Genomic DNA, 14,600 nt, shown 5'->3' with positions numbered 1-14,600 from the left:
TAATTTTAGTAAAATTAAAAGCTAACTCTTTGAAAATTAAAAGAAATTGACCAATACATTTAGATAGACTCAAGAAGAAAAATGTGAGAGGGGTTAAGTAATAAAATCAGAAATGCAAGAGGACACATTATATCTGATACCACAGAAATACAAAGGACCATAAAAGGCTACTACAGACATTTATATACTAACAAGTTGAACAATCTAGAGAAAATGGAAAATTTCTAGAAACATAAATACTTTCATGACCGAATCATAAAGACATAGAAAATTTGATCAGACCAATTGCTGGAAAAGAGATTGAATCACCAATTTAAAACTCCCTACAAACAAAACTCCAGGACCAAACAACTTCACTGTTGAATTCTACCAAACATTCAAAGAAGAACTAATATCAATCCTTTTCCAAATCTTTAATAAATTAGAGGATGAACACATCTGAATTTATAAGGCCAGCTTTACCCTGATACAAAAACTAGATAAGGGCAATACAAGAAAATAAAATTACAGATCAATATCCCTGATAAACGTAGAGGTAAACTTCCTCAACAAAATAGTAGAAAACTGAATTCAATAATACATTAAGAGGATTATACACCATTATCAAATGGGGTTTGTTCGAAGGGCACAAGGATGGTTCAATATATGTAAGTCAATCAACATTATATACCACTTTAACAAAAATTTTTTTAAAAATTTGGTAATCTAAAAATATGCAGAAAAAACACGACAAAATTCAACATCAATCTATGATTAAAAAAAAAAAAACTCAAGAAAGTGAGTACAGAGGGAATGCCTCAACATAATAAAAGTCGTATATGGTAAGTCCACAGCTAACATCACACCTAGAGGTGAAAAGCTGAACTTTTCCTCTAAGATCAGAAACAAGATAAGGATTCCAACCTTGCCACTTTTATTCAACAAAGTATGGGGAGTCCTAGTCAGAGTAATTTTACAAGAAAAAGAAATAAAAGTGCTCAAACTGGAAGGGAAAAAGTAAAGCTGTCACTATAGAAAATCCTAAAGACACCATTGATTTAGTAAAGTAGCGAGACACAAAATCAATATACCAGAATTTGTGTATTTTTATTCACTAATACAAATTATCTGAAATTTAAGAAAACAATTCATTAAAAATTGTATCAAAGAGAACATAATACCTAAGGTAAAGTTTAACCAAATAGATGAAAGCCTTATACAATAAATCTATGAGACTGATGAAAAATTAAAGAATACATAAATAAATTGACAAATATTCCATACTCATGGACTAATGAATTAATATTGTTAAAATATACATAAATACTCAAAGGAATCTACAGATGCAATGCAATCCCAATCAAGACCTCACCTGCATTTTTTACATAAATGGAATAAATAATTCTAAATTGTGTATGGAATCACAAAAGAACCTGGATATTCAAATCAATCTTGAGAAAGAAGAGCAAAGCTAGAGGCATTGTGCTGCTTAATTTTAAACTATATTACAAAGATATAGTAACTGAAACAGTGCATTGTTGTTTTAAAAACAGACTCATAGACCAATGGAACTGATAAAGGACCCAGAAATAAGCCCACACATACATGTCCAATTAGCTTCTGAAACCATAAAACTCTTAGAAGAAAACATAGGCAGAAAGCTTCTTGACATTGATCTGCCTCGATTTTTTTTTGTATTTGATTTGAAAAGCAAAACCAACAACAGGAAACATAAACAAGCAGAATTATATCAAACTAAACCTTTGCACAGTAGAGAAAACTATCAATAACAAACAACAAAAAAAAGGAACCCTACTGAATTGGAGAAAACATTTGCAAATTATGTATATGAAAGTAAGGGATTATGACTCAAACTAAGTAAAGAACTCAGATCAAGAGCAAAAGCAAATGATTCAATTAAAAAATAGAGGATTTTAATAGACATCTTCCAAAGAAGGCTGCAGATGTCTAATAGAAACACAAAAAGATGCTCAACATTATTAATTATCAGAGAAATGCAAATCAAAACCACAAGGAGATATTATATTGCACTCATTTGAAGGACTATTTTCATAAAGGCAATATGTAACACATTAGTAAGAATGTAGAGAAAATGGAATGCATGTTCATATTTGGTGGGAATGCAAATTTATGCAACCGTTGTGAAAAATAATGTGGAGGTTTCTCAGGAAACTGAAAATAGAATTATTGATTGAGCATTTCCTCTTCTGAGTACATTTCCAAAGCACATGAAAGCATTAACTCAAAAATATATGCACATCTCTATTCATTGAAGCATTATTTTCAACAGCCAAGATATGGAAACAATCTAAGAATTCATTGGCAGTGAGTGGATAAAGCCAGTATGGTACAATGGGATATTATTCAGCAATGAAAAAAATGAAATATTGCCATTTGAAAAAATGTGGCTGGATCTTCATGGCATAATGCTATGTGAAATAAGTAATACAGAGAAAACCAAAAACTGTATGATATTACTTATATGTGGAATCTAAAAAAGGCAAAAAAGAAAAACAAAGAAATTGAACTCATAAATACAGAGAACAGACTGGTGGTTGTGAAAGGTAGAGGTTGGGAATGGATGAATGGGTGAAAGGAATCAAAAGTCACAAGCTTCCAATTAATAAAATATATGAATTAGTCATACCAATCATTAATTAGTATTAATAATACCAATACATCCTGGTGACTATAGTTAATATCACTCTATTGAATACTTAAAAGTTGCTGAGAGAGTAATTCTTAAAAGCTGCATACATAAGAAAAAAAATTCATGGTGACAGATGGTAACTAGACATATTGTAGGAATAATTGTGTAGTATGAAGATACTGAATCTTTCTTTGTATGCCTGAAGCCAATACAATGTTGCCTGTTATTTATATCTTAATTTGTAAAAATAAAGATTAGTATTAGTCATTCTAAGACAATTTCAACACTGATTATGGGGAGGGATGTGGGAGGGGGGTTCAGGATTGGGAACACGTGTACACCCGTGGCAGATTCATGTTGATGTATGGCAAAACCAATACAGTATTGTAAAGTAATTAGTTTCTAATTTAAATAAATAAATTTAATTTAAAAAAAAGAAAAAAAATTGCACAGCTATGAAAATAAGAATTAATACTAGGTATTAAATGTAGAAAGGACAATAATCAAGTTGTTAACCTTTTCAAAATTTGAAATGGGTATAAGACACAGATGATGAAAGCAGTGGATTATAGGGACGATATTAAAGAAAGTTAAAAGTATTAATTTTAAAATATATCTTACTCCATGTTTATTAGAAGATAGTTGTGAAATGAAACTAGTATTTAGAAATGTGTCCTACATATGAAATAAAGTAGGTATTAAACTAAATGACTGTCCTGGTAATTCATTTGCAGATGAGAAATAGGACTAACATGAATTGAAGTCCGAATAAAGATGAAATAATACACATGAGGGCTTCACTATAGGAAGAAACAATTTATAATAGAACAAAACACATCCCGAATTCTATAGAGTTTTGAAAACAAAAGTAATTTTGGTCCTCTTAGTAGCTGAAATGCTTTCCAGATCAAACAACATAATGACAAGCAAGATCTAACATAGTTTATCCCAACCATTTATAGAAATACTTTTATCGATAAACACAGAGATACAAAAATTGATGTCAGTTTTCTAAGTAATAGAAAATTATGGAAAATGTTCCAGAAGCATTTTTCACTAATTGTGCAACCCATTAGGTGGATCACTAAGCAGTTTTGGAGTAAGCTCTAAGATAAATACCAAGTGGACCAATAACCCCTAAAAAGGTAGGGACTTGGGCTTCCCTGGTGGACCAGTGGTTAGGAATCTGACTTACAATATAGAGGACACTGGTTCAATCCTTGGTCCAGAAAGACCCTGCATGCCATGGGGTTATTAAGACTGTGAGCAGCAACTACTGAAACCAGCTGCTCTAGAGACAGTGAGCTTCACCAAGAGAAGCCCATGTACCACAACCAGAGTAGGCCCCATTCTTCACAATTAGAAAAAGCCTTTGAACAGCAACAAAGACCCAGTGCAGCCAAAAATGAAATAATTCTATAAATAAATACCTTTTAAAAAGCTAGGGACTGTTTCAAACTATACCTGTTCATTCAGGGATGCAGTGATTACAATAAAGCAGAAAATAATCTATACAGATTAGGAGTCATAGTCCAGTCCTAATAGGTAGTTTATTTGTCGTTCCACTGCCATCAACTTTCTGATTTTTTACACTCATAAGATAACAAACAAAAAGTGTATGATCCAGGAAGATGTAGAAGTTCAAGGGGAAATGTGAAAAATATCTAAAGTTCCTACCGGCACTGTTTGAACACAGTTAGGAATAACAAAAATACTCATACATGATAAAGGATATAACCTTTGAGGCAATTCAGATTTTGAAGAACCCAAGCTCCATGGAGAGCCTACCTGACAACAGAAGAATGGAAACTCTGATCTTTGTCCCTAGGGCAGCAGGAAAATATTGTACATGCTTAACATCTCAAATTAAACCAGGTTGCTCTCCAGAAACCCATTCTGACTTGGACATCAGGCAAATAGTTTATGAAGTTGTTTTTTCTTATATTGAAATGATATTCACAGAGAATAACACTTACATAATTTTTTAAATACCTTAACTGTAATATAGAAGGTGAATAAAATGAAAGCCATTATAAATAACAGAATATATTTAATATGCAAACTGAAACAAAGTCCATCAGAACAAAGGTCTATACAATAAATTGGAGTAGACACACCACTGAAGATTCACAGAAATTTTCTGAAGATTTTATTGTTTAGCTTTAAAAAAAAGTTAATCATGATTCAAAATAAATAAAATTACATCTAAATGGTTAATTATGATCTCTAAAAGACTCAAAATAAGCATTTGATCATTACATGTACTCCCAGTTGCTGTAAAATAATGTGCATTTTGGTCATTATCCTTATTTAAAATATATTGATTTAGCTACTCTGAAGTGAAGTGAAAATCATTCAGTTGTGTCCAATTCTTTGCGACCCCATGGGCTATACAGTTCATGGAATTCTTCAGGCCAGAATACTGGAGTGGGTATACTTTCCCTTCTTCAGGGGACTTTCTCAACCCAGAGATCAAACCCAGGTCTCCCACATTGCAGGAGGATTCTTTACCAGCTGAGCCACAAGGAAAGCCTAAGAATACTGGACGGGTAGCCTATCCCTTCTCCAGTGGATCTTCCTGACACAGGAATTGAACCGGGGGAAAATATCATTTTAATTGCTCTTAAGTGAAGTCGCTCAGTCGTGTCCAACTCTTTGTGACCCCATGGACACCAGGCTCCTCCGCCAATGGGATTTTCTAGGCAAGAGTACTGGAGTAGGTTGCCATTTCCTTCTCCAGGGAACTTCCCAAACCAGGGATTGAACCCAGGTCTCCCACACTGTAGACAGACGCTTTACCCTCTGAGCCACCAATGATAAATGAGTAATTTATACTAGATCTATATCATTTTAACCTGACAGATATCTTTGTTAGTCAACTTTATATAATGTATTCAATAAATATAAATATTTCCTTTCCCTTATATAATCTGTTATTATGTTATATGCTTAAAATGCTTCAATATATTCATTTCTGCAGAAAAATTCAATGTGTTTGTGTGTGAAAGTTGCTTAGTTGTGTCTGACTCTTTGCAACCCCATGGACTATACAGTCCATGGAATTCTCTAGGCCAGAATACTGGAGTGGGTACCCTTTCCCTTTTCCAGGGGATCTTCCCAGCCCAAGGATCGAAGCCAGGTCTCCCGCATGGCAGGTGGATTTTTTACCAGCTGAACCACAGGGGAAGCCCGAAAAATACAATCAGGTTTATATTTTAACATAAAGTTAGTTGTATTGGTCATTTGGTTTGAGAATGTAGACTGCCTATTTCAGATCATGTTCTGATATTTTATGAGATATATGATATATATGAGATTTATGATATAAATGAGCTAAATCATCAGATCCAAGCAAAAGTATTAATAAAAGCATTTTATCAAAAAAATTTCATTAGCAGAAGTACATTTAAATAAAGAATAATTAGTTTCTCAAGCATTTCTGAGTTTCTCTGAGTGAAAGAGCAATATGAAAAAATAATTATTTCATAATTCTTGATAAAACCTTTGGTTATATTTCTCAGAAACAACAAAAATAGCTCTAATAGATAAAAAAAATCCTTTGAAAGTTCTATAGTTTGAAATCTTTACCCTCAAAAGTTGAAGGAGAACATATTCAAAACGTTAGCTTATAGGTCATTAAAACTCATTATTACTTCTAGTTCACTTTTTGATTTTGGTGTGTTCTAGGGAGTTCAAAAAATTGAGTGATGTTGCTGTGAGAAAGCAAGATTTCTCAAAATAATCATCCATAAAAAGGCAACATAAAGAATTTATGCTAAATCTTGCTTTTATCAAGGCAATGATTACTAATCATCCAAGAAAACAGATGAAATCATCTATTAAGGATATATCATTTTTACAAATTATATTTAGTTTAATAATGTTACCCAAATCTGTAAGATATTTAAGTTGAATATATGGCTTTATATTTAAAAGTTAACAGACATAAGAACAAATTAAAATATACAGCATAGAGATTACAAAATGTTATTATAAGGAAAAAGCAACATTTCCTAAAATTCTGAGGAAGATCATCTCTAAATTGAGATTATTTTTGTAATTAAAAATAAGATAAAAGCCATGTGCTTTTATCAGTACATGTGCTTGCCTGGAGAATCCCAGGGACGGGGGAGCCTGGTGGCCTGCCGTCTTTGGGGTCGCACAGAGTCGGACACAACTGAAGCGACATAGCAGCAGCAGTGCTTGGTATATTCAAAAAGATACATTATTAATTTTAAAATTTGTTATTAAAATATACTTGAGTTATGCTGCTGCTGCTAAGTCGCTTCAATCGTGTCTGACTCTGTGCAACCCCATAAACCGCAGCCCACCAGGCTCCCCCGTCCCTGGGATTCTCCAGACAAGAACACTGGAGTGGGTTTCCATTTCCTTCTCCAATGCATGAAAGTGAAAAGTGAAAGTAAAGACGCTCAGTCGTGTCCGACTCTTAGCGACCCCATAGACTGCAGCCCACCAGGCTCCTCCATCCATGGGATTTTCCAGGCAAGAGTACTGGAGTGGGTTGCCATTGCCTTCTCTGACTTGAGTTATAGTGTGTTAGTTTTAGGTATACAGCCAAGTGATTTGGATATATATATATATATATATATATATATATGTATATAAAACATATACATTAATGATGTTACAATTACTATGATATATTACCATGATATAGATATTACAATTACTAAAGATATTACAATGAGTAAAAACAGAGAGGATTCCTGTGTTTAAAATTTAATAGAAGAGGATTCTCTTAATCAATTAATGATGGGATTAGAGTAAAATTACAACTGTCAGTTTTGTGATTTTTAAAAAAGCATTGATTTCTTTCTTTGTTTAGTTTTGGTGTGTTGGGTCTTAGCTGTAGCACAAAGGCCTGTCTAGTTGCAGCACATGTTTCTCTCTAGCTGTGGTGTGCAGGGTCCAGAGACGGATGCTCAGTATTTGTAGTATGTGGACTTAGTTGCCCAGAGGCGTGAGGGGAACTTAATTTCCCAAGAGAAAAAGTGAAAGTGTTAGTCACTCATTCATGTTTGATTCTTTGGGACCTCATGAACTGTAGCATACCAGGTTCCTCTGTCCTTGGAATTCTCCAGGCAAGAATATTGGAGTGGGTAGCCATTCCCTTCTCCAGGGAATCTTTCCCAGCCAGGGACAGAACCCAGATCTCCTGCAATGCAGACAGATTGTTTACCTCTTTACCATCTGAACCACCAAGGAATCTCCTTAGTTCCCCAACCAGGGATGAAACTCATGTATCCTCCATTGGCAGGTGAATTCTTAACTGCTGGACCACAACACAAGGGAAGTCCCTGTTATGAATTTCTTTCTTTTTTTTTTTTTTGTCATTAGTTCTGGACAGGAGCAACACATGGTGAACTAACATAATAAAAAAGGGAGATTTTGCTCAATTTAGAAAAGTTTCCCTGAAGTGATGATAGAACTGAGAGCTGAAAGTTTAATGAAGTGTACTGAAACACAATGGAAGAAGGACCAAGCTGGGGGAAATAGCGTTTGCAGAAGTGTTGTGGTAACCGGGCTTCCCAGGTGGTACACTGGTAAAGAATCTGCCTGGCATCGCAAGAGACACAGGAAACTAGAGATGCAATTTCAATCCCTGGGTTGGGAAGATCCCCTGGAGGAGGAAATGGCAACCGACTACAGTATTCTTGCTTAGGAAATCCCATGGACAGAGGAGCCTGGAAAACTGCAGTCCATGGGGTTACAAAAAGTCAGACACAACTGGACTGACTGAGCCCTGCACACAGCATGGTGGTAACTAAAGGACATGCATAGAGGAACAAAACAACTGAACATCAAAAGTGTGATAGAAAATTACTAAATGTAAAGCCACTGAAAATCAGAACTATTAACAGATAACTATATTTTGAGAAATCCAGCCTAAATTTGAATCTTTCTGCTTTATGGACATACCACATATTACAATGTGACCAGACTTTAGCTTGAAGCATACAGCTTGCCCCTACCCCTGCCCTTTTTACTGTTATTGTTGTTCGGTTGTTAAGTCATATCCGACTCTTTGAGACACCATGGACTGCAGCATACTAGGCCTCCCTGTCCCTTACCATTAGAGTGATATCATCTGCATAACTGAGTTTGTTAATATTTGTCTGGACAATCTTGATTCCAGCTTGTGATTCATGGAGCCAAGTGTTTCACACCATATATTATGTATATAAATAAGTTCTAGTAAGAGTAAACTGTGAAGTACTCATTCTGGGTAAAATCCCATGTCCTTCAATTAGCAATTTTTAAAAAATTTCTTTTGAGCATTTTATTTTTCCATTTACATTTATTTGTGCTGGTTTTCCTATTTGGATTTTTTTTTAGATTCTCAACTCAGCATCATCCACAAATCCCATTATTATATATCTCCATTCTGATTTTAGGTGTTACCAAAAAATAGTGATCCACATATTAATAGATCTAAAGCCACTAAGTGTATCAGTAGAGTTTTACTTCATATACCTCCAAAAACCAGTGCTATTAAAGTTTATATATTTAACAATATAGTACTAAATAAAAGTTGGAATAATCAACAAGTTTTCAGAAGAAAGCAAAATTTTAGTTTTGTTTCCATATCCTGTACAAAAAAAAAAAAAAAAAATGGAATGGATTTTTACAGTAGGCATGAAATTTATCTCCAAATGTTCAGCCTGTGGGTCTGAAGGCAGTTCTTTCTCCTTCTCTCTATTCCTCTCTTTTTCTCCCTCTCTTCCCCCACCTCTTTCTAAGTCATAGAAAATTAAAATTGAAAAAAAGTGAGAAATCCTCAGTTGAAAATGGATGAAGACTTGGTTTCTGTGTACATCTAAAATTTGGGAGAAACATTATTATTCTCTAAATGAAGTCTAATGTAGAAAGATTTAAAGCTTCATTAAATTTACTTTTCCTTATTTTTACTTTTGGCCTCAGCTAGGAAGCAATGAAAAAGCAGAGATGATCAAATGTACATAAAGGCAGAAATGAAGGCCTCCTCATCTCTCCAAGGGAAGTTTCTGAAATTCTATGGTCTCAGCAGCTAAGATGCAGAGAGACAGGCCTGCTGAGACAGATGAGCCCAGAAATGTCACCACCTGCTGTTTTCTTTTCCCCTTATGTCTAGCTTGGCTGGGGCAAATGTCAGCCTATCTAACTCAGCCTTAACATCTGAAGTTATAGCTTCTCACTGCTGTAATCCCATGACCCAGTTCGATAATGCTTACAAAGTATCACATATTGCTCAGGTACTTCTATGCAATATATTTTATTTCTGGCTATACTACACACTTTGGAGAAGGAAATGGCAACCCACTCCAGTGTTTTTGCCTGGAGAATCCCAGGGACAAGGGAGCCTGGTGGGCTGCTGTCTATGGGGTCACACAGAGTCGGACACGACTGAAGTGACTTAGCAGCAACACCACACACTATTTCCTGATTCAGGGTGGCAGGCCTTATTGATGCTTATTACAGATTTGACATCTGAATCTTTCTCCTTCAAATGAGAACTCTGAGGTTGATAAAGATTACAGAACTGATCTAGAGCTAACAGTTATCGTCTTTTCCAAACCAAAGAGCCAAACTAGTGATCTCTTGTAATTCTTGCTGTAGCTCATGTAATTCTAATACTTGATCTAATGCTAATTGCTTCATTAGAATTAAGTTTAAAAGTTTTTTTCAGAAAGATATTTTAACAAGAGGTGACTGTGTTCTAATAATACCGATGATTACTATATAACTTTAGCCCCCATGAGCTGTTTTTAAAACTGTATATGATTAATAAGGATAAAGAACTATTTATAAAATCTCAAATAATTTTTTATAATTAAAAGAGCAAATAGCTTTGTACTGTTATTATTAGCTAATTAAAATAAATTGAAAAGCATGTATTAACATAATTGGAGAAAACATTAAGCTAAAATAACTTGATTTCATTGAAAAAAATCCAAATTCACTCTGCTTATGTGATATCACTTGGATTTAGTAAATCTATCATCTCCTACAAAATGTAGAAAATTTGTTGAAATATTCTTTTCTTTCAAATCAGGCAGTCTAAGTTATTCCATAAAAATGTGCACATCCAGATTCATATTGAGAAAATGATCTTTCTCAATCCTTTTTCCTTTAGATCTCCATGTGGTAAACTGACAATTTTTGCTTGAGTATCCATTTATAGAGCTGCTTTGCCAATTCTAGAAGTTCTCTATTGCTGGAGTTAGCATGTATAAAATGAAACATAGTTGACAAAAAGAATAGCAAGTCCAAAGCAGAGATTACATACTCAGAAAAAACCGCATGTGAAAGAGATAAGGCAAGGGAAAGAAATGAATATCTGTAGAGTGCCCTGTGCTGCATAATGAATTCATAGGAGCTGTTGCTGAGCATATTAAAGATAATACAGATTTTTAACTTGCATAAAAGAGATCATTGTGATGCATTCTCCAGAAATAAAAAGAGTAGACTTACTTTTCCTTTTTTTTTCCTTTAGATCCTATTGACTTTTATTTTTATCATTTTAATTTTCTAATCTTCCTTAAATCATTGAAACTACTAGTGAAAATATGGCAATAGCTGGTAGACAAGTAAAAGTTTCTGCCTTTTCTCAGCCTCTGACTCTGTGGTTTGAAAAAGTCTTGGCTTCTTCACCCCATTCATTGGAGAAAACATTCAGTCTTATGTAGCAGAAGCTTCATATTACAAGAGAAAATTTACATAGAAAATCTGAAATTTTATTTTTGCTCTAAGTCTTTTCTACCTCTGAGTATATGACTTATAAGCTAATGACGGTAGTTAATCACACAGAGTCTGAAGGACTTATGCCTATTATTATAATGGATTTATATGCCTATTAAATTATTGGCTTATATCTTCATACATTTATACTGGTACCTTTCCCTACATTAAAAATGCCTAGAATTCCATTTTTGTATTTCTCACATACTTATCTTTCTATATTTACATTCATTAGCTTCAGAAAATATTTCCCTAACTAGATTCCCTAACTAGATAACGAGGGATTTCTCAGAGAAGAACTGAGAGCCTTCTGACCCATCTAATGAAACTCCTTTTATTTACTCTTCCAGTTGGCATTCTTCTCAGGCACATTATTCCAAATTTATATGTGGTATGTACAGTATTGCCAAAGTGATACACTAAGATTTCTATGAATGGGAAATAACATGGACAGAAACATGACTTGCTATTTGTTCCATTAGTCTATCAGTAAAATCAAAACAAACAAACAAAAAACAAAAACAACAGTGTTCAATTCTGTAAGCAAAGGTAAACATCTAGCCTCTAATAGGATATTCACCATTGTCACATACTAGATGAGAAAATTCCTTAAAAATAGCCTATAATATTAACATTATGGTGGTAAAATTAGATTAAATTTTGTCCTTGCATAGTTACTTTTCATCCAAATTATTTTTCTTCTCATTTTCACTATTGGAATAGTCTATGGGAAACATGTATAAAATCCAGGTAGTAAGTGGAATGACAGTGTATAAGTTTACCTGCTTTCATTTAACTACATACTGCCTTTCCAGTGCAATAGCATCTGAAAGGGTCTCTACTAACTCAAAAAATAAGAAATATTATATTCCATGCGAGCAATAACTTATTATCTCTTTAGATTCTATGCATAATGTTTACTCTTTTTGGCTGTGCAGCAGAATTTTGGAAAGTAAAAAAATTGTTAAGCTGTTTTTAATTTTTATACTATTCTCCTGAACATTGTCAAAGGCGATTCACTACTGGCAGGATGTTAAACACCTATCTAAAGTGTACTCATCACTCTGAGATAACAAAGTGCTTTTTCAGATTTCAGAGGTGTAAGTTATGAGATTCCAAAGCAAGACATATTCCTAGACTTCAGTCTATTGTCATAAATGAGAACCAAGTAGATCTTTGTTACTTTGAGTGTTACTGATACCTTCTTGACAACATTGAATAGCTCACAAACTGTTCTTTCAAGAAATGTTTATTAAGACTCTAAAATGTGTCAAGTCCTATTCTAGAAAATGGGATTGTAGCATTGAAAAGAGAAGTTACATGCCATTAAGGGAGACATATTATATATAATTCAATAACTACATAAATTCCTACACAAGAAATAGGACCAGATGTTCAAGTGCAAAAAGAAAGTAAATTAAGGTGATATAGTATGACAGCAACACAGCTCCATTAGAATACTTGGTTAAAAATAAAGCCCACCTGAAAGAGTGATACTTATAGTCTAAATTACAAACATTCATGGGAAGATCAGATAGAGCAATATTCCAAGCAAAGACTGTAAAGTAAGAATGCCTCCCCCTGCCCCATCCACTAAAGAAAACAAAAGAAGGAAGTATGACCAGAACACAGAAGCAAGGAAAGAGAACATTGGGGTGAGATCATCAGAAATGCATTGTGAAGAAGGCAGTGTAGCGCTGCTTTGGGAGAAGGAAGTTGAGAGCTTATGTCAAGTGCCAATGGAAGACACTTGGAAGAATTCTATGCAACTGTATGGCGGATAATTTTTAAGGGAAAGTGAGAGAGTAGAGAGAATACATCAGAGGCTAATTAATTAATCCAAGAAGGAATTACGGTGGTAAGCACAATGATAGTGGGGCTTCACAGGTAGCTCAGTGGTAAAGAATTCTCCTGCCAATGCAGGAGACATGGGTTCAATCTCTGGGTCAGGAAGATCTCCTGGAGAAGGATATGGCAACCCATTCCAGTATTCTTGTTTCGAGAACCTCATGGATAGTATGAAAAGGAAAAAAAATATTAAGACACTGGAAGATGAATTCCCCAGGCCAGAAGGTGTCTAATATGCCACTGGGGAAGAGTGGAGGGAAACTACTAATAGTTCCAGTAAGAATGAAGCTGCTGGGCCAAAGCAGAAATGAAGTTGTGAATGTGTCTGGTGGTGAAAGTACAGTTTGGTGCTGTAAAGAACAATATTGCATAAGAACCTAAAACGTTGGGTTTATGAATCAAGGTGAATTGGTAAAGCAGGAGATGGCAAGACTGAACAGCAACATCTTAAGAATTAGTGAACTATAATGGACAGGAATCGGTGAATTAAATTCAGATGACCATTATATCTATTACTCTGGGTAAGAATCCCTTAGAAGAAATGGAGTAGCCCTCATAGTCAACAAAATATTCCAAAACGCAGTGCTTGGATGTTATCTCAAAAAAACAGAATGATCTCAGTTTGTTTCCAAGGCAAGCATTGAATTTAACAGTAATCCAAGTCTATGCCCCAACAATTGACACTGAGGAAGCTGAAGCTGAATGATTCTACAAAGACCTATAAGACCTTCTAGAACTAACACCAAAAAAAAAAAAAAAAAAGATGCCATTTTCATCATAGGAAATTGGAATGCAAAAGTAGGAAGTCAAGAGATACCTGGAATAACAGAGAAGTTTGTCCTTGGAGTACAAAATGAAGCAGGGCAAAGACTAGCAGAGTTTTGCCAAGAGAATGCACTGGTCATAACAATCACTCTCTTCCAACTATCCAAGAAACAACTCTATACATGGACAATACTGCTACTGCTAAGTCACTTCAGTCGTGTCCAACTCTGTGCGATCCCAGAGACGGCAGCCTACCAGGCTCCCCCATCCCTGGGATTCTCCAGGCAAGAACACTGGAGTGGGTTGCCATTTCCTTCTCCAATACATGGACAATAACAGGTAGTAAATACTGAAATCATATGAGTATGTTCTTTGCAGCCAAAGATGGAGAAGCTCTATATAGTGAATAAAAACAAGACCTGGGACTAACTGTGACTCAGATCATAAGCTCCTTACTGCCAAATTCAGGCTTATTGAAGAAAGTAGGGAAAACTACTTGGAGAAGGCAATGGCACCCCACTCCAGTACTCTTGCCTGGAAAATCACATGGGTGGAGGAGCCTGGTAGGCTACAGTCCCTGGGGTCGCTAAGAGTCGGA

This window comes from Bos indicus, chromosome 17, assembly GCF_029378745.1.
Source record: "Bos indicus isolate NIAB-ARS_2022 breed Sahiwal x Tharparkar chromosome 17, NIAB-ARS_B.indTharparkar_mat_pri_1.0, whole genome shotgun sequence".
NCBI classification, from domain to species: domain Eukaryota; kingdom Metazoa; phylum Chordata; class Mammalia; order Artiodactyla; family Bovidae; genus Bos; species Bos indicus.
This window is presented reverse-complemented; position numbering follows the sequence as displayed.